Raw genomic sequence first — 25921 nt, forward strand, 5'->3', positions numbered from 1 at the left:
ATAAATACCCCAGAAAGTGAAGCAGAACACAGTCGCCCAGATAGCCGAATTGGTAAGGCATTCGAGATCTAATCGAAAGGCGTGGGTTCGGTCCCCACTCTGGGCGCGTGTTTTTCTTCCTTTCTTTCTTTCTCGCTTGAATTAATATGAAAAAAAAATAATAATAATTTCACTAACGCTAAAAAAAAAATATATATAGTCCAACCATTCCCCTATGCCTTCTTTGGCGTTGTAGACTGCCCGCATTTCTTTCTGTATTTCCTAACGAGCCCCTCATTTCCTAACGATATTATCCTGCGAAAGCTTAGCGAGGGCCTCGGTTGTGGCAGCCTTGATGCAAAGGTAGCATAAGAGGTTTTCCCGCCAGTCACCCGCTTATGACAGGCTATAGACGTTCGCGTCACGCCCTGGGGTTTGAAAAGAAGGTCCCCTTCTCCCCGTGTAGTCTGAGTGGCGCTGGCTACCACCATCAAGCGTCAGATACAGTTGTAGTAAATATAAATACCCCAGAAAGTGAAGGAGAACACAGTCGCCCAGATAGCCGAATTGGTAAGGCATTCGAGATCTAATCGAAAGGCGTGGGTTCGGTCCCCACTCTGGGCGCGTGTTTTTCTTCCTTTCTTTCTTTCTCGCTTGAATTATTATGAAAAAAAAAATAATAATAATAATTTCACTAACGCTAAAAAAAAAATATATATATATATATATAGTCCAACCATTCCCCTATGCCTTCTTTGGCGTTGTAGACTGCCCGCATTTCTTTCTGTATTTCCTAACGAGCCCCTCATTTCCTAACGATATTATCCTGCGATATTATCCTGCGTGTAGTCTGAGTGGCGGTGGCTACCACCATCAAGCGTCAGATACAGTTTTAGTAAATATAAATACCCCAGTGAAATTATTATGCGAGGGCCTCGGTTGTGGCAGCCTTGATGCCAAGGTAGCATTGAGGGTTTCCCGCCAGTTACCCGCTTATGACAGGCTATAGACGTTCGCGTCACGCCCTGGGGTTTGAAAAGAAGGTCCCCTTCTCCCCGTGTAGTCTGAGTGGCGCTGGCTACCACCATCAAGCGTCAGATACAGTTGTAGTATATATAAATACCCCAGAAAGTGAAGCAGAACACAGTCGCCCAGATAGCCGAATTGGTAAGGCATTCGAGATCTAATCGAAAGGCGTGGGTTCGGTCTTCACTCTGGGCGCGTGTTTTTCTTCCTTTCTTTCTTTCTCGCTTGAATTAATATGAAAAAAAAAATAATTTCACTAACGCTAAAAAAATATATATATATATAGTCCAACCATTCCCCTATGCCTTCTTTGGCGTTGTAGACTGCCCGCATTTCTTTCTGTATTTCCTAACGAGCCCCTCATTTCCTAACGATATTATCCTGCGAAAGCTTAGCGAGGGCCTCGGTTGTGGCAGCCTTGATGCAAAGGTAGCATAAGAGGTTTTCCCGCCAGTCACCCGCTTATGACAGGCTATAGACGTTCGCGTCACGCCCTGGGGTTTGAAAAGAAGGTCCCCTTCTCCCCGTGTAGTCTGAGTGGCGCTGGCTACCACCATCAAGCGTCAGATACAGTTGTAGTAAATATAAATACCCCAGAAAGTGAAGCAGAACACAGTCGCCCAGATAGCCGAATTGGTAAGGCATTCGAGATCTAATCGAAAGGCGTGGGTTCGGTCCCCACTCTGGGCGCGTGTTTTTCTTCCTTTCTTTCTTTCTCGCTTGAATTATTATGAAAAAAAAATAATAATAATAATTTCACTAACGCTAAAAAAATATATATATATATATATAGTCCAACCATTCCCCTATGCCTTCTTTGGCGTTGTAGACTGCCCGCATTTCTTTCTGTATTTCCTAACGAGCCCCTCATTTCCTAACGATATTATCCTGCGATATTATCCTGCGTGTAGTCTGAGTGGCGGTGGCTACCACCATCAAGCGTCAGATACAGTTTTAGTAAATATAAATACCCCAGTGAAATTATTATGCGAGGGCCTCGGTTGTGGCAGCCTTGATGCCAAGGTAGCATTGAGGGTTTCCCGCCAGTTACCCGCTTATGACAGGCTATAGACGTTCGCGTCACGCCCTGGGGTTTGAAAAGAAGGTCCCCTTCTCCCCGTGTAGTCTGAGTGGCGCTGGCTACCACCATCAAGCGTCAGATACAGTTGTAGTAAATATAAATACCCCAGAAAGTGAAGCAGAACACAGTCGCCCAGATAGCCGAATTGGTAAGGCATTCGAGATCTAATCGAAAGGCGTGGGTTCGGTCCCCACTCTGGGCGCGTGTTTTTCTTCCTTTCTTTCTCGCTTGAATTAATATGAAAAAAAAATAATAATTTCACTAACGCTAAAAAAAATATATATATATATATAGTCCAACCATTCCCCTATGCCTTCTTTGGCGTTGTAGACTGCCCGCATTTCTTTCTGTATTTCCTAACGAGCCCCTCATTTCCTAACGATATTATCCTGCGAAAGCTTAGCGACGGCCTCGGTTGTGGCAGCCTTGATGCCAAGGTAGCATAAGAGGGTTTCCCGCCAGTTACCCGCTTATGACAGGCTATAGACGTTCGCGTCACGCCCTGGGGTTTGAAAAGAAGGTCCCCTTCTCCCCGTGTAGTCTGAGTGGCGCTGGCTACCACCATCAAGCGTCAGATACAGTTGTAGTAAATATAAATACCCCAGAAAGTGAAGCAGAACACAGTCGCCCAGATAGCCGAATTGGTAAGGCATTCGAGATCTAATCGAAAGGCGTGGGTTCGGTCCCCACTCTGGGCGCGTGTTTTTCTTCCTTTCTTTCTTTCTCGCTTGAATTAATATGAAAAAAAATAATAATTTCACTAACGCTAAAAAAAATATATATATAGTCCAACCATTCCCCTATGCCTTCTTTGGCGTTGTAGACTGCCCGCATTTCTTTCTGTATTTCCTAACGAGCCCCTCATTTCCTAACGATATTATCCTGCGAAAGCTTAGCGAGGGCCTCGGTTGTGGCAGCCTTGATGCCAAGGTAGCATAAGAGGGTTTCCCGCCAGTTACCCGCTTATGACAGGCTATAGACGTTCGCGTCACGCCCTGGGGTTTGAAAAGAAGGTCTCCTTCTCCCCGTGTAGTCTGAGTGGCGGTGGCTACCACCATCAAGCGTCAGATACAGTTGTAGTAAATATAAATACCCCAGAAAGTGAAGCAGAACACAGTTGCCCAGATAGCCGAATTGGTAAGGCATTCGAGATCTAATCGAAAGGCGTGGGTTCCGTCCCCACTCTGGGCGCGTGTTTTTCTTCCTTTCTTTCTTTCTCGCTTGAATTAATATGAAAAAAAAAATAATAATTTTCACTAACGCTAAAAAAAATATATATATAGTCCAACCATTCCCCTATGCCTTCTTTGGCATTGTAGACTGCCCGCATTTCTTTCTGTATTTCCTAACGAGCCCCTCATTTCCTAACGATATTATCCTGCGAAAGCTTAGCGAGGGCCTCGGTTGTGGCAGCCTTGATGCAAAGGTAGCATAAGAGGTTTTCCCGCCAGTTACCCGCTTATGACAGGCTATAGACGTTCGCGTCACGCCCTGGGGTTTGAAAAGAAGGTCCCCTTCTCCCCGTGTAGTCTGAGTGGCGCTGGCTACCACCATCAAGCGTCAGATACAGTTGTAGTAAATATAAATACCCCAGAAAGTGAAGCAGAACACAGTCGCCCAGATAGCCGAATTGGTAAGGCATTCGAGATCTAATCGAAAGGCGTGGGTTCGGTCCCCACTCTGGGCGCGTGTTTTTCTTCTTTTCTTTCTTTCTCGCTTGAATTAATATGAAAAAAAAATAATAATAATTTCACTAACGCTAAAAAAAAAATATATATATATATAGTCCAACCATTCCCCTATGCCTTCTTTGGCATTGTAGACTGCCCGCATTTCTTTCTGTATTTCCTAACGAGCCCCTCATTTCCTAACGATATTATCCTGCGAAAGCTTAGCGAGGGCCTCGGTTGTGGCAGCCTTGATGCCAAGGTAGCATTGAGGGTTTCCCGCCAGTTACCCGCTTATGACAGGCTATAGACGTTCGCGTCACGCCCTGGGGTTTGAAAAGAAGGTCCCCTTCTCCCCGTGTAGTCTGAGTGGCGCTGGGTACCACCATCAAGCGTCAGATACAGTTGTAGTATATATAAATACCCCAGAAAGTGAAGCAGAACACAGTCGCCCAGATAGCCGAATTGGTAAGTCATTCGAGATCTAATCGAAAGGCGTGGGTTCGGTCCCCACTCTGGCCGCGTGTTTTTCTTCCTTTCTTTCTTTCTCGCTTGAATTAATATGAAAAAAAAATAATTTCACTAACGCTAAAAAAAAATATATATATAGTCCAACCATTCCCCTATGCCTTCTTTGGCGTTGTATACTGCCCGCATTTCTTTCTGTATTTCCTAACGAGCCCCTCATTTCCTAACGATATTATCCTGCGAAAGCTTACCGAGGGCCTTGGTTGTGGCAACCTTGATGCCAAGGTAGCATAAGAGGTTTTCCCGCCAGTTACCCGCTTATGACAGGCTATAGACGTTCGCGTCACGCCCTGGGGTTTGAAAAGAAGGTCCCCTTCTCCCCGTGTAGTCTGAGTGGCGTTGGCTACCACCATCAAGCGTCAGATACAGTTGTAGTAAATATAAATACCCCAGAAAGTGAAGCAGAACACAGTCGCCCAGATAGCCGAATTGGTAAGGCATTCGAGATCTAATCGAAAGGCGTGGGTTCGGTCCCCACTCTGGGCGCGTGTTTTTCTTCCTTTCTTTCTTTCTCGCTTGAATTAATATGAAAAAAAAATAATAATTTCACTAACGCTAAAAAAAAAAAATATATATATATATAGTCCAACCATTCCCCTATGCCTTCTTTGGCGTTGTAGACTGCCCGCATTTCTTTCTGTATTTCCTAACGAGCCCCTCATTTCCTAACGGTATTATCTTGCGAAAGCTTAGCGAGGGCCTCGGTTGTGGCAGCCTTGATGCCAAGGTAGCATAAGAAGGTTTCCCGCCAGTTACCCGCTTATGACAGGCTATAGACGTTCGCGTCACGCCCTGGGGTTTGAAAAGAAGGTCCCCTTCTCCCCGTGTAGTCTGAGTGGCGCTGGCTACCACCATCAAGCGTCAGATACAGTTGTAGTAAATATAAATACCCCAGAAAGTGAAGCAGAACACAGTCGCCCAGATAGCCGAATTGGTAAGGCATTCGTGATCTAATCGAAAGGCGTGGGTTCGGTCCCCACTCTGGGCGCGTGTTTTTCTTCCTTTCTTTCTTTCTCGCTTGAATTAATATGAAAAAAAATAATAATAATTTCACTAACGCTAAAAAAAATATATATATATATAGTCCAACCATTCCCCTATGCCTTCTTTGGCGTTGTAGACTGCCCGCATTTCTTTCTGTATTTCCTAACGAGCCCCTCATTTCCTAACGATATTATCCTGCGAAAGCTTAGCGAGGGCCTCGGTTGTGGCAGCCTTGATGCCAAGGTAGCATAAGAGGGTTTCCCGCCAGTTACCCGCTTATGACAGGCTATAGACGTTCGCGTCACGCCCTGGGGTTTGAAAAGAAGGTCCCCTTCTCCCCGTGTAGTCTGAGTGGCGCTGGCTACCACTATCAAGCGTCAGATACAGTTGTAGTAAATATAAATACCCCAGAAAGTGAAGCAGAACAGAGTCGCCCAGATAGCCGAATTGGTAAGGCATTCGAGATCTAATCGAAAGGCGTGGGTTCGGTCCCCACTCTGGGCGCGTGTTTTTCTTCCTTTCTTTCTTTCTCGCTTGAATTAATATGAAAAAAAAAATAATAATAATTTCACTAACGCTAAAAAAAATATATATATATAGTCCAACCATTCCCCTATGCCTTCTTTGGCGTTGTAGTCTGCCCGCATTTCTTTCTGTATTTCCTAACGAGCCCCTCATTTCCTAACGATATTATCCTGCGAAAGCTTAGCGAGGGCCTCGGTTGTGGCAGCCTTGATGCCAAGGTAGCATAAGAGGGTTTCCCGCCAGTTACCCGCTTATGACAGGCTATAGACGTTCGCGTCACGCCCTGGGGTTTGAAAAGAAGGTCCCCTTCTCCCCGTGTAGTCTGAGTGGCGCTGGCTACCACCATCAAGCGTCAGATACAGTTGTAGTATATATAAATACCCCAGAAAGTGAAGCAGAACACAGTCGCCCAGATAGCCGAATTGGTAAGGCATTCGAGATCTAATCGAAAGGCGTGGGTTCGGTCCCCACTCTGGGCGCGTGTTTTTCTTCCTTTCTTTCTTTCTCGCTTGAATTAATATGAAAAAAATAATAATAATATTAATAATTTCACTAACCCTAAAAAAAAAATATATAGTCCAACCATTCCCCTATGCCTTCTTTGGCGTTGTAGACTGCCCGCATTTCTTTCTGTATTTCCTAACGAGCCCCTCATTTCCTAACGATATTATCCTGCGAAAGCTTAGCGAGGGCCTCGGTTGTGGCAGCCTTGATGCCAAGGTAGCATAAGAGGGTTTCCCGCCAGTTACCCGCTTATGACAGGCTATAGACGTTCGCGTCACGCCTGGGGTTTGAAAAGAAGGTCCCCTTCTCCCCGTGTAGTCTGAGTGGCGCTGGCTACCACCATCAAGCGTCAGATACAGTTGTAGTAAATATAAATACCCCAGAAAGTGAAGCAGAACACAGTCGCCCAGATAGCCGAATTGGTAAGGCATTCGAGATCTAATCGAAAGGCGTGGGTTCGGTCCCCACTCTGGGCGCGTGTTTTTCTTCCTTTCTTTCTTTCTCGCTTGAATTATTATGAAAAAAAAAATAAAAAAAAAATAATAATTTCACTAACGCTAAAAAAAAATATATAGTCCAACCATTCCCCTATGCCTTCTTTGGCGTTGTAGACTGCCCGCATTTCTTTCTGTATTTCCTAACGAGCCCCTCATTTCCTAACGATATTATCCTGCGAAAGCTTAGCGAGGGCCTCGGTTGTGGCAGCCTTGATGCCAAGGTAGCATAAGAGGGTTTCCCGCCAGTTACCCGCTTATGACAGGCTATAGACGTTCGCGTCACGCCCTGGGGTTTGAAAAGAAGGTCCCCTTCTCCCCGTGTAGTCTGAGTGGCGCTGGCTACCACCATCAAGCGTCAGATACAGTTGTAGTAAATATAAATACCCCAGAAAGTGAAGCAGAACACAGTCGCCCAGATAGCCGAATTGGTAAGGCATTCGAGATCTAATCGAAAGGCGTGGGTTCGGTCCCCACTCTGGGCGCGTGTTTTTCTTCCTTTCTTTCTTTCTCGCTTGAATTAATATGAAAAAAAAAATAATAATTTCACTAACGCTAAAAAAAATATTTTTGTCCAACCATTCCCCTATGCCTTCTTTGGCGTTGTAGACTGCCCGCATTTCTTTCTGTATTTCCTAACGAGCCCCTCATTTCCTAACGATATTATCCTGCGAAAGCTTAGCGAGGGCCTCGGTTGTGGCAGCCTTGATGCCAAGGTAGCATTAGAGGGTTTCCCGCCAGTTACCCGCTTATGACAGGCTATAGACGTTCGCGTCACGCCCTGGGGTTTGAAAAGAAGGTCCCCTTCTCCCCGTGTAGTCTGAGTGGCGCTGGCTACCACCATCAAGCGTCAGATACAGTTGTAGTAAATATAAATACCCCAGAAAGTGAAGCAGAACACAGTCGCCCAGATAGCCGAATTGGTAAGGCATTCGAGATCTAATCGAAAGGCGTGGGTTCGGTCCCCACTCTGGGCGCGTGTTTTTCTTCCTTTCTTTCTTTCTCGCTTGAATTAATATGAAAAAAAAATAATAATAATTTCACTAACGCTAAAAAAATATATATATATAGTCCAACCATTCCCCTATGCCTTCTTTGGCGTTGTAGACTGCCCGCATTTCTTTCTGTATTTCCTAACGAGCCCCTCATTTCCTAACGATATTATCCTGCGAAAGCTTAGCGAGGGCCTCGGTTGTGGCAGCCTTGATGCCAAGGTATCATAAGAGGGTTTCCCGCCAGTTACCCGCTTATGACAGGCTATAGACGTTCGCGTCACGCCCTGGGGTTTGAAAAGAAGGTCCCCTTCTCCCCGTGTAGTCTGAGTGGCGCTGGCTACCACCATCAAGCGTCAGATACAGTTGTAGTAAATATAAATACCCCAGAAAGTGAAGCAGAACACAGTTGCCCAGATAGCCGAATTGGTAAGGCATTCGACATCTAATCGAAAGGCGTGGGTTCGGTCCCCACTCTGGGCGCGTGTTTTTCTTCCTTTCTTTCTTTCTCGCTTGAATTAATATGAAAAAAAATAATAATAATAATAATTTCACTAACGCTAAAAAAAAAATATATATAGTCCAACCATTCCCCTATGCCTTCTTTGGCGTTGTAGACTGCCCGCATTTCTTTCTGTATTTCCTAACGAGCCCCTCATTTCCTAACGATATTATCCTGCGAAAGCTTAGCGAGGGCCTCGGTTGTGGCAGCCTTGATGCCAAGGTAGCATAAGAGGGTTTCCCGCCAGTTACCCGCTTATGACAGGCTATAGACGTTCGCGTCACGCCCTGGGGTTTGAAAAGAAGGCCCCTTCTCCCCGTGTAGTCTGAGTGGCGCAGGCTACCACCATCAAGCGTCAGAAACAGTTGTAGTAAATATAAATACCCCAGAAAGTGAAGCAGAACACAGTCGCCCAGATAGCCGAATTGGTAAGGCATTCGAGATCTAATCGAAAGGCGTGGGTTCGGTCCCCACTCTGGGCGCGTGTTTTTCTTCCTTTCTTTCTTTCTCGCTTGAACTAATATGAAAAAAAATAATAATAATTTCACTAACGCTAAAAAAAAATATATATAGTCCAACCATTCCCCTATGCCTTCTTTGGCGTTGTAGACTGCCCGCATTTCTTTCTGTATTTCCTAACGAGCCCCTCATTTCCTAACGATATTATCCTGCGAAAGCTTAGCGAGGGCCTCGGTTGTGGCAGCCTTGATGCCAAGGTAGCATAAGAGGGTTTCCCGCCAGTTACCCGCTTATGACAGGCTATAGACGTTCGCGTCACGCCCTGGGGTTTGAAAAGAAGGTCCCCTTCTCCCCGTGTAGTCTGAGTGGCGCTGGCTACCACCATCAAGCGTCAGATACAGTTGTAGTAAATATAAATACCCCAGAAAGTGAAGCAGAACACAGTCGCCCAGATAGCCGAATTGGTAAGGCATTCGAGATCTAATCGAAAGGCGTGGGTTCGGTCCCCACTCTGGGCGCGTGTTTTTCTTCCTTTCTTTCTTTCTCGCTTGAATAATTATGAAAAAAAATAATAATAATTTCACTAACGCTAAAAAAAATATATATATATAGTCCAACCATTCCCCTATGCCTTCTTTGGCGTTGTAGACTGCCCGCATTTCTTTCTGTATTTCCTAACGAGCCCCTCATTTCCTAACGATATTATCCTGCGAAAGCTTAGCGAGGGCCTCGGTTGTGGCAGCCTTGATGCCAAGGTAGCATAAGAGGGTTTCCCGCCAGTTACCCGCTTATGACAGGCTATAGACGTTCGCGTCACGCCCTGGGGTTTGAAAAGAAGGTCCCCTTCTCCCCGTGTAGTCTGAGTGGCGCTGGCTACCACCATCAAGCGTCAGATACAGTTGTAGTAAATATAAATACCCCAGAAAGTGAAGCAGAACACAGTCGCCCAGATAGCCGAATTGGTAAGGCATTCGAGATCTAATCGAAAGGCGTGGGTTCGGTCCCCACTCTGGGCGCGTGTTTTTCTTCCTTTCTTTCTTTCTCGCTTGAATTAATATGAAAAAAAAATAATAATAATAGTTTCACTAACGCTAAAAAAAATATATATATATATAGTCCAACCATTCCCCTATGCCTTCTTTGGCGTTGTAGACTGCCCGCATTTCTTTCTGTATTTCCTAACGAGCCCCTCATTTCCTAACGATATTATCCTGCGAAAGCTTAGCGAGGGCCTCGGTTGTGGCAGCCTTGATGCCAAGGTAGCATAAGAGGGTTTCCCGCCAGTTACCCGCTTATGACAGGCTATAGACGTTCGCGTCGCGCCCTGGGGTTTGAAAAGAAGGTCCCCTTCTCCCCGTGTAGTCTGAGTGGCGCTGGCTACCACCATCAAGCGTCAGATACAGTTGTAGTAAATATAAATACCCCAGAAAGTGAAGCAGAACACAGTCGCCCAGATAGCTGAATTGGTAAGGCATTCGAGATCTAATCGAAAGGCGTGGGTTCGGTCCCCACTCTGGGCGCGTGTTTTTCTTCCTTTCTTTCTTTCTCGCTTGAATTAATATGAAAAAAAAAAAATAATAATTTCACTAATGCTAAAAAAAAAATATATAGTCCAACCATTCCCCTATGCCTTCTTTGGCGTTGTAGACTGCCCGCATTTCTTTCTGTATTTCCTAACGAGCCCCTCATTTCCTAACGATATTATCCTGCGAAAGCTTAGCGAGGGCCTCGGTTGTGGCAGCCTTGATGCCAAGGTAGCATAAGAAGGTTTCCCGCCAGTTACCCGCTTATGACAGGCTATAGACGTTCGCGTCACGCCCTGGGGTTTGAAAAGAAGGTCCCCTTCTCCCCGTGTAGTCTGAGTGGCGCTGGCTACCACCATCAAGCGTCAGATACAGTTGTAGTAAATATAAATACCCCAGAAAGTGAAGCAGAACACAGTCGCCCAGATAGCCGAATTGGTAAGGCATTCGAGATCTAATCGAAAGGCGTGGGTTCGGTCCCCACTCTGGGCGCGTGTTTTTCTTCCTTTCTTTCTTTCTCGCTTGAATTATTATGAAAAAAAAATAATTTCACTAACGCTAAAAAAAAATATATATATATATAGTCCAACCATTCCCCTATGCCTTCTTTGGCGTTGTAGACTGCCCGCATTTCTTTCTGTATTTCCTAACGAGCCCCTCATTTCCTAACGATATTATCCTGCGAAAGCTTAGCGAGGGCCTCGGTTGTGGCAGCCTTGATGCCAAGGTAGCATAAGAGGGTTTCCCGCCAGTTACCCGCTTATGACAGGCTATAGACGTTCGCGTCACGCCCTGGGGTTTGAAAAGAAGGTCCCCTTCTCCCCGTGTAGTCTGAGTGGCGCTGGCTACCACCATCAAGCGTCAGATACAGTTGTAGTAAATATAAATACCCCAGAAAGTGAAGCAGAACACAGTCGCCCAGATAGCCGAATTGGTAAGGCATTCGAGATCTAATCGAAAGGCGTGGGTTCGGTCCCCACTCTGGGCGCGTGTTTTTCTTCCTTTCTTTCTTTCTCGCTTGAATTATTATGAAAAAAAAAATAATAATTTCACTAACGCTAAAAAAATATATATATATAGTCCAACCATTCCCCTATGCCTTCTTTGGCGTTGTAGACTGCCCGCATTTCTTTCTGTATTTCCTAACGAGCCCCTCATTTCCTAACGATATTATCCTGCGAAAGCTTAGCGAGGGCCTCGGTTGTGGCAGCCTTGATGCCAAGGTAGCATAAGAGGGTTTCCCGCCAGTTACCCGCTTATGACAGGCTATAGACGTTCGCGTCACGCCCTGATGTTTGAAAAGAAGGTCCCCTTCTCCCCGTGTAGTCTGAGTGGCGCTGGCTACCACCATCAAGCGTCAGATACAGTTGTAGTAAATATAAATACCCCAGAAAGTGAAGCAGAACACAGTCGCCCAGATAGCCGAATTGGTAAGGCATTCGAGATCTAATCGAAAGGCGTGGGTTCGGTCCCCACTCTGGGCGCGTGTTTTTCTTCCTTTCTTTCTTTCTCGCTTGAATAATTATGAAAAAAAAAATAATAATAATTTCACTAACGCTAAAAAAAAATATATATATATATAGTCCAACCATTCCCCTATGCCTTCTTTGGCGTTGTAGACTGCCCGCATTTCTTTCTGTATTTCCTAACGAGCCCCTCATTTCCTAACGATATTATCCTGCGAAAGCTTAGCGAGGGCCTCGGTTGTGGCAGCCTTGATGCCAAGGTAGCATAAGAGGGTTTCCCGCCAGTTACCCGCTTAGGACAGGCTATAGACGTTCGCGTCGCGCCCTGGGGTTTGAAAAGAAGGTCCCCTTCTCCCCGTGTAGTCTGAGTGGCGCTGGCTACCACCATCAAGCGTCAGATACAGTTGTAGTAAATATAAATACCCCAGAAAGTGAAGCAGAACACAGTCGCCCAGATAGCTGAATTGGTAAGGCATTCGAGATCTAATCGAAAGGCGTGGGTTCGGTCCCCACTCTGGGCGCGTGTTTTTCTTCCTTTCTTTCTTTCTCGCTTGAATTAATATGAAAAAAAAAATAATAATTTCACTAATGCTAAAAAAAAATATATAGTCCAACCATTCCCCTATGCCTTCTTTGGCGTTGTAGACTGCCCGCATTTCTTTCTGTATTTCCTAACGAGCCCCTCATTTCCTAACGATATTATCCTGCGAAAGCTTAGCGAGGGCCTCGGTTGTGGCAGCCTTGATGCCAAGGTAGCATAAGAAGGTTTCCCGCCAGTTACCCGCTTATGACAGGCTATAGACGTTCGCGTCACGCCCTGGGGTTTGAAAAGAAGGTCCCCTTCTCCCCGTGTAGTCTGAGTGGCGCTGGCTACCACCATCAAGCGTCAGATACAGTTGTAGTAAATATAAATACCCCAGAAAGTGAAGCAGAACACAGTCGCCCAGATAGCCGAATTGGTAAGGCATTCGAGATCTAATCGAAAGGCGTGGGTTCGGTCCCCACTCTGGGCGCGTGTTTTTCTTCCTTTCTTTCTTTCTCGCTTGAATTAATATGAAAAAAAAATAATTTCACTAACGCTAAAAAAAAATATATATATATATAGTCCAACCATTCCCCTATGCCTTCTTTGGCGTTGTAGACTGCCCGCATTTCTTTCTGTATTTCCTAACGAGCCCCTCATTTCCTAACGATATTATCCTGCGAAAGCTTAGCGAGGGCCTCGGTTGTGGCAGCCTTGATGCCAAGGTAGCATAAGAGGGTTTCCCGCCAGTTACCCGCTTATGACAGGCTATAGACGTTCGCGTCACGCCCTGGGGTTTGAAAAGAAGGTCCCCTTCTCCCCGTGTAGTCTGAGTGGCGCTGGCTACCACCATCAAGCGTCAGATACAGTTGTAGTAAATATAAATACCCCAGAAAGTGAAGCAGAACACAGTCGCCCAGATAGCCGAATTGGTAAGGCATTCGAGATCTAATCGAAAGGCGTGGGTTCGGTCCCCACTCTGGGCGCGTGTTTTTCTTCCTTTCTTTCTTTCTCGCTTAAATTATTATGAAAAAAAAAAATAATAATTTCACTAACGCTAAAAAAATATATATATATAGTCCAACCATTCCCCTATGCCTTCTTTGGCGTTGTAGACTGCCCGCATTTCTTTCTGTATTTCCTAACGAGCCCCTCATTTCCTAACGATATTATCCTGCGAAAGCTTAGCGAGGGCCTCGGTTGTGGCAGCCTTGATGCCAAGGTAGCATAAGAGGGTTTCCCGCCAGTTACCCGCTTATGACAGGCTATAGACGTTCGCGTCACGCCCTGAGGTTTGAAAAGAAGGTCCCCTTCTCCCCGTGTAGTCTGAGTGGCGCTGGCTACCACCATCAAGCGTCAGATACAGTTGTAGTAAATATAAATACCCCAGAAAGTGAAGCAGAACACAGTCGCCCAGATAGCCGAATTGGTAAGGCATTCGAGATCTAATCGAAAGGCGTGGGTTCGGTCCCCACTCTGGGCGCGTGTTTTTCTTCCTTTCTTTCTTTCTCGCTTGAATAATTATGAAAAAAAAATAATAATAATTTCACTAACGCTAAAAAAAATATATATATAGTCCAACCATTCCCCTATGCCTTCTTTGGCGTTGTAGACTGCCCGCATTTCTTTCTGTATTTCCTAACGAGCCCCTCATTTCCTAACGATATTATCCTGCGAAAGCTTAGCGAGGGCCTCGGTTGTGGCAGCCTTGATGCCAAGGTAGCATAAGAGGGTTTCCCGCCAGTTACCCGCTTATGACAGGCTATAGACGTTCGCGTCACGCCCTGGGGTTTGAAAAGAAGGTCCCCTTCTCCCCGTGTAGTCTGAGTGGCGCTGGCTACCACCATCAAGCGTCAGATACAGTTGTAGTAAATATAAATACCCCAGAAAGTGAAGCAGAACACAGTCGCCCAGATAGCCGAATTGGTAAGGCATTCGAGATCTAATCGAAAGGCGTGGGTTCGGTCCCCACTCTGGGCGCGTGTTTTTCTTCCTTTCTTTCTTTCTCGCTTGAATTAATATGAAAAAAAAATAATAATAATTTCACTAACGCTAAAAAAAAAATATATATATATAGTCCAACCATTCCCCTATGCCTTCTTTGGCGTTGTAGACTGCCCGCATTTCTTTCTGTATTTCCTAACGAGCCCCTCATTTCCTAACGATATTATCCTGCGAAAGCTTAGCGAGGGCCTCGGTTGTGGCAGCCTTGATGCCAAGGTATCATAAGAGGGTTTCCCGCCAGTTACCCGCTTATGACAGGCTATAGACGTTCGCGTCACGCCCTGGGGTTTGAAAAGAAGGTCCCCTTCTCCCCGTGTAGTCTGAGTGGCGCTGGCTACCACCATCAAGCGTCAGATACAGTTGTAGTAAATATAAATACCCCAGAAAGTGAAGCAGAACACAGTTGCCCAGATAGCCGAATTGGTAAGGCATTCGAGATCTAATCGAAAGGCGTGGGTTCGGTCCCCACTCTGGGCGCGTGTTTTTCTTCCTTTCTTTCTTTCTCGCTTGAATTAATATGAAAAAAAAATAATAATAATAATAATTTCACTAACGCTAAAAAAAAAATATATATAGTCCAACCATTCCCCTATGCCTTCTTTGGCGTTGTAGACTGCCCGCATTTCTTTCTGTATTTCCTAACGAGCCCCTCATTTCCTAACGATATTATCCTGCGAAAGCTTAGCGAGGGCCTCGGTTGTGGCAGCCTTGATGCCAAGGTAGCATAAGAGGGTTTCCCGCCAGTTACCCGCTTATGACAGGCTATAGACGTTCGCGTCACGCCCTGGGGTTTGAAAAGAAGGCCCCTTCTCCCCGTGTAGCCTGAGTGGCGCAGGCTACCACCATCAAGCGTCAGAAACAGTTGTAGTAAATATAAATACCCCAGAAAGTGAAGCAGAACACAGTCGCCCAGATAGCCGAATTGGTAAGGCATTCGAGATCTAATCGAAAGGCGTGGGTTCGGTCCCCACTCTGGGCGCGTGTTTTTCTTCCTTTCTTTCTTTCTCGCTTGAATTAATATGAAAAAAAATAATAATAATTTCACTAACGCTAAAAAAAAAATATATAGTCCAACCATTCCCCTATGCCTTCTTTGGCGTTGTAGACTGCCCGCATTTCTTTCTGTATTTCCTAACGAGCCCCTCATTTCCTAACGATATTATCCTGCGAAAGCTTAGCGAGGGCCTCGGTTGTGGCAGCCTTGATGCCAAGGTAGCATAAGAGGGTTTCCCGCCAGTTACCCGCTTATGACAGGCTATAGACGTTCGCGTCACGCCCTGGGGTTTGAAAAGAAGGTCCCCTTCTCCCCGTGTAGTCTGAGTGGCGCTGGCTACCACCATCAAGCGTCAGATACAGTTGTAGTAAATATAAATACCCCAGAAAGTGAAGCAGAACACAGTCGCCCAGATAGCCGAATTGGTAAGGCATTCGAGATCTAATCGAAAGGCGTGGGTTCGGTCCCCACTCTGGGCGCGTGTTTTTCTTCCTTTCTTTCTTTCTCGCTTGAATTAATATGAAAAAAAAAATTTCACTAACGCTAAAAAAAAATATATATATATAGTCCAACCATTCCCCTATGCCTTCTTTGGCGTTGTAGACTGCCCGCATTTCTTTCTGTATTTCCTAACGAGCCCCTCATTTCCTAACGATATTATCCTGCGAAAGCTTAGCGAGGCCCTCGGTTGTGGCAGCCTTGATGCCAAGGTAGCATAAGAGGGTTTCCCGCCAGTTACCCGCTTATGACAGGCTATAGACGTTCGCGTCACGCCCTGGGGTTTGAAAAGAAGGTCCCCTTCTCCCCGTGTAGTCTGAGTGGCGCTGGCTACCACCATCAAGCGTCAGATACAGTTGTAGTAAATATAAATACCCCAGAAAGTGAAGCAGAACACAGTCGCCCAGATAGCCGAATTGGTAAGGCATTCGAGATCTAATCGAAAGGCGTGGGTTCGGTCCCCACTCTGGGCGCGTGTTTTTCTTCCTTTCTTTGTTTCTCGCTTGAATTATTATGAAAAAAAAAATAATAATTTCACTAACGCTAAAAAAATATATATATATATAGTCCAACCATTCCCCTATGCCTTCTTTGGCGTTGTAGACTGCCCGCATTTCTTTCTGTATTTCCTAACGAGCCCCTCATTTCCTAACGATATTATCCTGCGAAAGCTTAGCGAGGGCCTCGGTTGTGGCAGCCTTGATGCCAAGGTAGCATAAGAGGGTTTCCCGCCAGTTACCCGCTTATGACAGGCTATAGACGTTCGCGTCACGCCCTGGGGTTTGAAAAGAAGGTCCCCTTCTCCCCGTGTAGTCTGAGTGGCGCTGGCTACCACCATCAAGCGTCAGATACAGTTGTAGTAAATATAAATACCCCAGAAAGTGAAGCAGAACACAGTGGCCCAGATAGCCGAATTGGTAAGGCATTCGAGATCTAATCGAAAGGCGTGGGTTCGGTCCCCACTCTGGGCGCGTGTTTTTCTTCCTTTCTTTCTTTCTCGCTTGAATAATTATGAAAAAAAAATAATAATAATTTCACTAACGCTAAAAAAAATATATATATAGTCCAACCATTCCCCTATGCCTTCTTTGGCGTTGTAGACTGCCCGCATTTCTTTCTGTATTTCCTAACGAGCCCCTCATTTCCTAACGATATTATCCTGCGAAAGCTTAGCGAGGGCCTCGGTTGTGGCAGCCTTGATGCCAAGGTAGCATAAGAGGGTTTCCCGCCAGTTACCCGCTTATGACAGGCTATAGACGTTCGCGTCACGCCCTGGGGTTTGAAAAGAAGGTCCCCTTCTCCCCGTGTAGTCTGAGTGGCGCTGGCTACCACCATCAAGCGTCAGATACAGTTGTAGTAAATATAAATACCCCAGAAAGTGAAGCAGAACACAGTCGCCCAGATAGCCGAATTGGTAAGGCATTCGAGATCTAATCGAAAGGCGTGGGTTCGGTCCCCACTCTGGGCGCGTGTTTTTCTTCCTTTCTTTCTTTCTCGCTTGAATTAATATGAAAAAAAAATAATAATAATAGTTTCACTAACGCTAAAAAAAATATATATATATATAGTCCAACCATTCCCCTATGCCTTCTTTGGCGTTGTAGACTGCCCGCATTTCTTTCTGTATTTCCTAACGAGCCCCTCATTTCCTAACGATATTATCCTGCGAAAGCTTAGCGAGGGCCTCGGTTGTGGCAGCCTTGATGCCAAGGTAGCATAAGAAGGTTTCCCGCCAGTTACCCGCTTATGACAGGCTATAGACGTTCGCGTCACGCCCTGGGGTTTGAAAAGAAGGTCCCCTTCTCCCCGTGTAGTCTGAGTGGCGCTGGCTACCACCATCAAGCGTCAGATACAGTTGTAGTAAATATAAATACCCCAGAAAGTGAAGCAGAACACAGTCGCCCAGATAGCCGAATTGGTAAGGCATTCGAGATCTAATCGAAAGGCGTGGGTTCGGTCCCCACTCTGGGCGCGTGTTTTTCTTCCTTTCTTTCTTTCTCGCTTGAATTAATATGAAAAAAAAAATAATAATTTCACTAACGCTAAAAAAAAAATATATAGTCCAACCATTCCCCTATGCCTTCTTTGGCGTTGTAGACTGCCCGCATTTCTTTCTGTATTTCCTAACGAGCCCCTCATTTCCTAACGATATTATCCTGCGAAAGCTTAGCGAGGGCCTCGGTTGTGGCAGCCTTGATGCCAAGGTAGCATAAGAGGGTTTCCCGCCAGTTACCCGCTTATGACAGGCTATAGACGTTCGCGTCACGCCCTGGGGTTTGAAAAGAAGGTCCCCTTCTCCCCGTGTAGTCTGAGTGGCGCTGGCTACCACCATCAAGCGTCAGATACAGTTGTAGTAAATATAAATACCCCAGAAAGTGAAGCAGAACACAGTCGCCCAGATAGCCGAATTGGTAAGGCATTCGAGATCTAATCGAAAGGCGTGGGTTCGGTCCCCACTCTGGGCGCGTGTTTTTCTTCCTTTCTTTCTTTCTCGCTTGAAATAATATGAAAAAAAAATAATAATAATTTCACTAACGCTAAAAAAAATATATATAGTCCAACCATTCCCCTATGCCTTCTTTGGCGTTGTAGACTGCCCGCATTTCTTTCTGTATTTTCTAACGAGCCCCTCATTTCCTAACGATATTATCCTGCGAAAGCTTAGCGAGGGCCTCGGTTGTGGCAGCCTTGATGCCAAGGTAGCATAAGAGGGTTTCCCGCCAGTTACCCGCTTAAGACAGGCTATAGACGTTCGCGTCACGCCCTGGGGTTTGAAAAGAAGGTCCCCTTCTCCCCGTGTAGTCTGAGTGGCGCTGGCTACCACCATCAAGCGTCAGATACAGTTGTAGTAAATATAAATACCCCAGAAAGTGAAGCAGAACACAGTCGCCCAGATAGCCGAATTGGTAAGGCATTCGAGATCTAATCGAAAGGCGTGGGTTCGGTCCCCACTCTGGGCGCGTGTTTTTCTTCCTTTCTTTCTTTCTCGCTTGAATTAATATGAAAAAAAAAATAATTTCACTAACGCTAAAAAAAATATATATATATATATAGTCCAACCATTCCCCTATGCCTTCTTTGGCGTTGTAGACTGCCCGCATTTCTTTCTGTATTTCCTAACGAGCCCCTCATTTCATAACGATATTATCCTGCGAAAGCTTAGCGAGGGCCTCGGTTGTGGCAGCCTTGATGCCAAGGTATCATAAGAGGGTTTCCCGCCAGTTACCCGCTTATGACAGGCTATAGACGTTCGCGTCACGCCCTGGGGTTTGAAAAGAAGGTCCCCTTCTCCCCGTGTAGTCTGAGTGGCGCTGGCTACCACCATCAAGCGTCAGATACAGTTGTAGTAAATATAAATACCCCAGAAAGTGAAGCAGAACACAGTTGCCCAGATAGCCGAATTGGTAAGGCATTCGAGATCTAATCGAAAGGCGTGGGTTCGGTCCCCACTCTGGGCGCGTGTTTTTCTTCCTTTCTTTCTTTCTCGCTTGAATTAATATGAAAAAAAAAAAAATAATAATAATTTCACTAACGCTAAAAAAAAATATATATATGTAGTCCAACCATTCCCCTATGCCTTCTTTGGCGTTGTAGACTGCCCGCATTTCTTTCTGTATTTCCTAACGAGCCCCTCATTTCCTAACGATATTATCCTGCGAAAGCTTAGCGAGGGCCTCGGTTGTGGCAGCCTTGATGCCAAGGTAGCATAAGAGGGTTTCCCGCCAGTTACCCGCTTATGACAGGCTATAGACGTTCGCGTCACACCCTGGGGTTTGAAAAGAAGGCCCCTTCTCCCCGTGTAGTCTGAGTGGCGCAGGCTACCACCATCAAGCGTCAGAAACAGTTGTAGTAAATATAAATACCCCAGAAAGTGAAGCAGAACACAGTCGCCCAGATAGCCGAATTGGTAAGGCATTCGAGATCTAATCGAAAGGCGTGGGTTCGGTCCCCACTCTGGGCGCGTGTTTTTCTTCCTTTCTTTCTTTCTCGCTTGAATTAATATGAAAAAAATAATAATAATTTCACTAACGCTAAAAAAAAAATATATAGTCCAACCATTCCCCTATGCCTTCTTTGGCGTTGTAGACTGCCCGCATTTCTTTCTGTATTTCCTAACGAGCCCCTCATTTCCTAACGATATTATCCTGCGAAAGCTTAGCGAGGGCCTCGGTTGTGGCAGCCTTGATGCCAAGGTAGCATAAGAGGGTTTCCCGCCAGTTACCCGCTTATGACAGGCTATAGACGTTCGCGTCACGCCCTGGGGTTTGAAAAGAAGGTCCCCTTCTCCCCGTGTAGTCTGAGTGGCGCTGGCTACCACCATCAAGCGTCAGATACAGTTGTAGTAAATATAAATACCCCAGAAAGTGAAGCAGAACACAGTCGCCCAGATAGCCGAATTGGTAAGGCATTCGAGATCTAATCGAAAGGCGTGGGTTCGGTCCCCACTCTGGGCGCGTGTTTTTCTTCCTTTCTTTCTTTCTCGCTTGAATTATATGAAAAAAAATAAAAAAAAATAATAATTTCACTAATGCTAAAAAAAAAATATATAGTCCAACCATTCCCCTATGCCTTCTTTGGCGTTGTAGACTGCCCGCATTTCTTTCTGTATTTCCTAACGAGCCCCTCATTTCCTAACGATATTATCCTGCGAAAGCTTAGCGAGGGCCTCGGTTGTGGCAGCCTTGATGCCAAGGTAGCATAAGAGGGTTTCCCGCCAGTTACCCGCTTATGACAGGCTATAGACGTTCGCGTCACGCCCTGGGGTTTGAAAAGAAGGTCCCCTTCTCCCCGTGTAGTCTGAGTGGCGCTGGCTACCACCATCAAGCGTCAGATACAGTTGTAGTAAATATAAATACCCCAGAAAGTGAAGCAGAACACAGTCGCCCAGATAGCCGAATTGGTAAGGCATTCGAGATCTAATCGAAAGGCGTGGGTTCGGTCCCCACTCTGGGCGCGTGTTTTTCTTCCTTTCTTTCTTTCTCGCTTGAATTATTATGAAAAAAAATAATAATTTCACTAACGCTAAAAAAAATATATATATATAGTCCAACCATTCCCCTATGCCTTCTTTGGCGTTGTAGACTGCCCGCATTTCTTTCTGTATTTCCTAACGAGCCCCTCATTTCCTAACGATATTATCCTGCGAAAGCTTAGCGAGGGCCTCGGTTGTGGCAGCCTTCATGCCAAGGTAGCCTAAGAGGGTTTCCCGCCAGTTACCCGCTTATGACAGGCTATAGACGTTCGCGTCACGCCCTGGGGTTTGAAAAGAAGGTCCCCTTCTCCCCGTGTAGTCTGAGTGGCGCTGGCTACCACCATCAAGCGTCAGATACAGTTGTAGTAAATATAAATACCCCAGAAAGTGAAGCAGAACACAGTCGCCCAGATAGCCGAATTGGTAAGGCATTCGAGATCTAATCGAAAGGCGTGGGTTCGGTCCCCACTCTGGGCGCGTGTTTTTCTTCCTTTCTTTCTCGCTTGAATAATTATGAAAAAAAATAATAATAATTTCACTAACGCTAAAAAAAATATATATATAGTCCAACCATTCCCCTATGCCTTCTTTGGCGTTGTAGACTGCCCGCATTTCTTTCTGTATTTCCTAACGAGCCCCTCATTTCCTAACGATATTATCCTGCGAAAGCTTAGCGAGGGCCTCGGTTGTGGCAGCCTTGATGCCAAGGTAGCATAAGAGGGTTTCCCGCCAGTTACCCGCTTATGACAGGCTATAGACGTTCGCGTCACGCCCTGGGGTTTGAAAAGAAGGTCCCCTTCTCCCCGTGTAGTCTGAGTGGCGCTTTCTACCACCATCAAGCGTCAGATACAGTTGTAGTAAATATAAATACCCCAGAAAGTGAAGCAGAACACAGTCGCCCAGATAGCCGAATTGGTAAGGCATTCGAGATCTAATCGAAAGGCGTGGGTTCGGTCCCCACTCTGGGCGCGTGTTTTTCTTCCTTTCTTTCTTTCTCGCTTGAATTAATATGAAAAAAAAATAATAATAATAGTTTCACTAACGCTAAAAAAAATATATATATATATAGTCCAACCATTCCCCTATGCCTTCTTTGGCGTTGTAGACTGCCCGCATTTCTTTCTGTATTTCCTAACGAGCCCCTCATTTCCTAACGATATTATCCTGCGAAAGCTTAGCGAGGGCCTCGGTTGTGGCAGCCTTGATGCCAAGGTAGCATAAGAGGGTTTCCCGCCAGTTACCCGCTTATGACAGGCTATAGACGTTCGCGTCAAGCCCTAGGGTTTGAAAAGAAGGTCCCCTTCTCCCCGTGTAGTCTGAGTGGCGCTGGCTACCACCATCAAGCGTCAGATACAGTTGTAGTAAATATAAATACCCCAGAAAGTGAAGCAGAACACAGTCGCCCAGATAGCTGAATTGGTAAGGCATTCGAGATCTAATCGAAAGGCGTGGGTTCGGTCCCCACTCTGGGCGCGTGTTTTTCTTCCTTTCTTTCTTTCTCGCTTGAATTAATATGAAAAAAAAAATAATAATTTCACTAATGCTAAAAAAAAAATATATAGTCCAACCATTCCCCTATGCCTTCTTTGGCGTTGTAGACTGCCCGCATTTCTTTCTGTATTTCCTAACGAGCCCCTCATTTCCTAACGATATTATCCTGCGAAAGCTTAGCGAGGGCCTCGGTTGTGGCAGCCTTGATGCCAAGGTAGCATAAGAAGGTTTCCCGCCAGTTACCCGCTTATGACAGGCTATAGACGTTCGCGTCACGCCCTGGGGTTTGAAAAGAAGGTCCCCTTCTCCCCGTGTAGTCTGAGTGGCGCTGGCTACCACCATCAAGCGTCAGATACAGTTGTAGTAAATATAAATACCCCAGAAAGTGAAGCAGAACACAGTCGCCCAGATAGCCGAATTGGTAAGGCATTCGAGATCTAATCGAAAGGCGTGGGTTCGGTCCCCACTCTGGGCGCGTGTTTTTCTTCCTTTCTTTCTTTCTCGCTTGAATTAATATAAAAAAAAATAATTTCACTAACGCTAAAAATATATATATATATATATAGTCCAACCATTCCCCAATGCCTTCTTTGGCGTTGTAGACTGCCCGCATTTCTTTCTGTATTTCCTAACGAGCCCCTCATTTCCTAACGATATTATCCTGCGAAAGCTTAGCGAGGGCCTCGGTTGTGGCAGCCTTGATGCCAAGGTAGCATAAGAGGGTTTCCCGCCAGTTACCCGCTTATGACAGGCTATAGACGTTCGCGTCACGCCCTGAGGTTTGAAAAGAAGGTCCCCTTCTCCCCGTGTAGTCTGAGTGGCGCTGGCTACCACCATCAAGCGTCAGATACAGTTGTAGTAAATATAAATACCCCAGAAAGTGAAGCAGAACACAGTCGCCCAGATAGCCGAATTGGTAAGGCATTCGAGATCTAATCGAAAGGCGTGGGTTCGGTCCCCACTCTGGGCGCGTGTTTTTCTTCCTTTCTTTCTTTCTCGCTTGAATAATTATGAAAAAAAAATAATAATAATTTCACTAACGCTAAAAAAAATATATATATAGTCCAACCATTCCCCTATGCCTTCTTTGGCGTTGTAGACTGCCCGCATTTCTTTCTGTATTTCCTAACGAGCCCCTCATTTCCTAACGATATTATCCTGCGAAAGCTTAGCGAGGGCCTCGGTTGTGGCAGCCTTGATGCCAAGGTAGCATAAGAGGGTTTCCCGCCAGTTACCCGCTTATGACAGGCTATAGACGTTCGCGTCACGCCCTGGGGTTTGAAAAGAAGGTCCCCTTCTCCCCGTGTAGTCTGAGTGGCGCTGGCTACCACCATCAAGCGTCAGATACAGTTGTAGTAAATATAAATACCCCAGAAAGTGAAGCAGAACACAGTCGCCCAGATAGCCGAATTGGTAAGGCATTCGAGATCTAATCGAAAGGCGTGGGTTCGGTCCCCACTCTGGGCGCGTGTTTTTCTTCCTTTCTTTCTTTCTCGCTTGAATTAATATGAAAAAAAAAAATAATAATAATTTCACTAACGCTAAAAAAAAATATATATATATAGTCCAACCATTCCCCTATGCCTTCTTTGGCGTTGTAGACTGCCCGCATTTCTTTCTGTATTTCCTAACGAGCCCCTCATTTCCTAACGATATTATCCTGCGAAAGCTTAGCGAGGGCCTCGGTTGTGGCAGCCTTGATGCCAAGGTAGCATAAGAGGGTTTCCCGCCAGTTACCCGCTTATGACAGGCTATAGACGTTCGCGTCACGCCCTGGGGTTTGAAAAGAAGGTCCCCTTCTCCCCGTGTAGTCTGAGTGGCGCTGGCTACCACCATCAAGCGTCAGATACAGTTGTAGTAAATATAAATACCCCAGAAAGTGAAGCAGAACACAGTCGCCCAGATAGCCGAATTGGTAAGGCATTCGAGATCTAATCGAAAGGCGTGGGTTCGGTCCCCACTCTGGGCGCGTGTTTTCTTCCTTTCTTTCTTTCTCGCTTGAATTAATATGAAAAAAAAATAATAATTTCACTAACGCTAAAAAAAAAAATATATAGTCCAACCATTCCCCTATGCCTTCTTTGGCGTTGTAGACTGCCCGCATTTCTTTCTGTATTTCTTAACGAGCCCCTCATTTCCTAACGATATTATCCTGCGAAAGCTTAGCGAGGGCCTCGGTTGTGGCAGCCTTGATGCCAAGGTAGCATAAGAGGGTTTCCCGCCAGTTACCCGCTTATGACAGGCTATAGACGTTCGCGTCACGCCCTGGGGTTTGAAAAGAAGGTCCCCTTCTCCCCGTGTAGTCTGAGTGGCGCTGGCTACCACCATCAAGCGTCAGATACAGTTGTAGTAAATATAAATACCCCAGAAAGTGAAGCAGAACACAGTCGCCCAGATAGCCGAATTGGTAAGGCATTCGAGATCTAATCGAAAGGCGTGGGTTCGGTCCCCACTCTGGGCGCGTGTTTTTCTTCCTTTCTTTCTTTCTCGCTTGAATTAATATGAAAAAAAAATAATAATAATTTCACTAACGCTAAAAAAAAAAATATATAGTCCAACCATTCCCCTATGCCTTCTTTGGCGTTGTAGACTGCCCGCATTTCTTTCTGTATTTCCTAACGAGCCCCTCATTTCCTAACGATATTATCCTGCGAAAGCTTAGCGAGGGCCTCGGTTGTGGCAGCCTTGATGCCAAGGTAGCATAAGAGGGTTTCCCGCCAGTTACCCGCTTATGACAGGCTATAGACGTTCGCGTCACGCCCTGGGGTTTGAAAAGAAGGTCCCCTTCTCCCCGTGTAGTCTGAGTGGCGCTGGCTACCACCATCAAGCGTCAGATACAGTTGTAGTAAATATAAATACCCCAGAAAGTGAAGCAGAACACAGTCGCCCAGATAGCCGAATTGGTAAGGCATTCGAGATCTAATCGAAAGGCGTGGGTTCGGTCCCCACTCTGGGCGCGTGTTTTCTTCCTTTCTTTCTTTCTCGCTTGAATTAATATGAAAAAAAAATAATAATTTCACTAACGCTAAAAAAAAAAATATATAGTCCAACCATTCCCCTATGCCTTCTTTGGCGTTGTAGACTGCCCGCATTTCTTTCTGTATTTCCTAACGAGCCCCTCATTTCCTAACGATATTATCCTGCGAAAGCTTAGCGAGGGCCTCGGTTGTGGCAGCCTTGATGCCAAGGTAGCATAAGAGGGTTTCCCGCCAGTTACCCGCTTATGACAGGCTATAGACGTTCGCGTCACGCCCTGGGGTTTGAAAAGAAGGTCCCCTTCTCCCCGTGTAGTCTGAGTGGCGCTGGCTACCACCATCAAGCGTCAGATACAGTTGTAGTAAATATAAATACCCCAGAAAGTGAAGCAGAACACAGTCGCCCAGATAGCCGAATTGGTAAGGCATTCGAGATCTAATCGAAAGGCGTGGGTTCGGTCCCCACTCTGGGCGCGTGTTTTTCTTCCTTTCTTTCTTTCTCGCTTGAATTAATATAAAAAAAAATAATTTCACTAACGCTAAAAATATATATATATATATATAGTCCAACCATTCCCCAATGCCTTCTTTGGCGTTGTAGACTGCCCGCATTTCTTTCTGTATTTCCTAACGAGCCCCTCATTTCCTAACGATATTATCCTGCGAAAGCTTAGCGAGGGCCTCGGTTGTGGCAGCCTTGATGCCAAGGTAGCATAAGAGGGTTTCCCGCCAGT

At 45.8% G+C, this 25921-nt stretch overlaps 1 non-coding gene across 1 annotated transcript; it reads left to right on the plus strand.

Moving 5' to 3' along the window:
• Window positions 1-8191: 8191 nt before the first annotated feature.
• Window positions 8192-8263, plus strand: Trnar-ucu (transfer RNA arginine (anticodon UCU)). The gene has a single exon. It is a non-coding gene; the product is annotated as a tRNA-Arg (tRNA).
• Window positions 8264-25921: the final 17658 nt, after the last annotated feature.

This window comes from Haemaphysalis longicornis, unplaced genomic scaffold (assembly GCF_048455015.1).
Source record: "Haemaphysalis longicornis isolate Haplotype H1 unplaced genomic scaffold, Haemaphysalis longicornis Haplotype H1 scaffold_11, whole genome shotgun sequence".
Lineage (NCBI taxonomy): Eukaryota > Metazoa > Arthropoda > Arachnida > Ixodida > Ixodidae > Haemaphysalis > Haemaphysalis longicornis.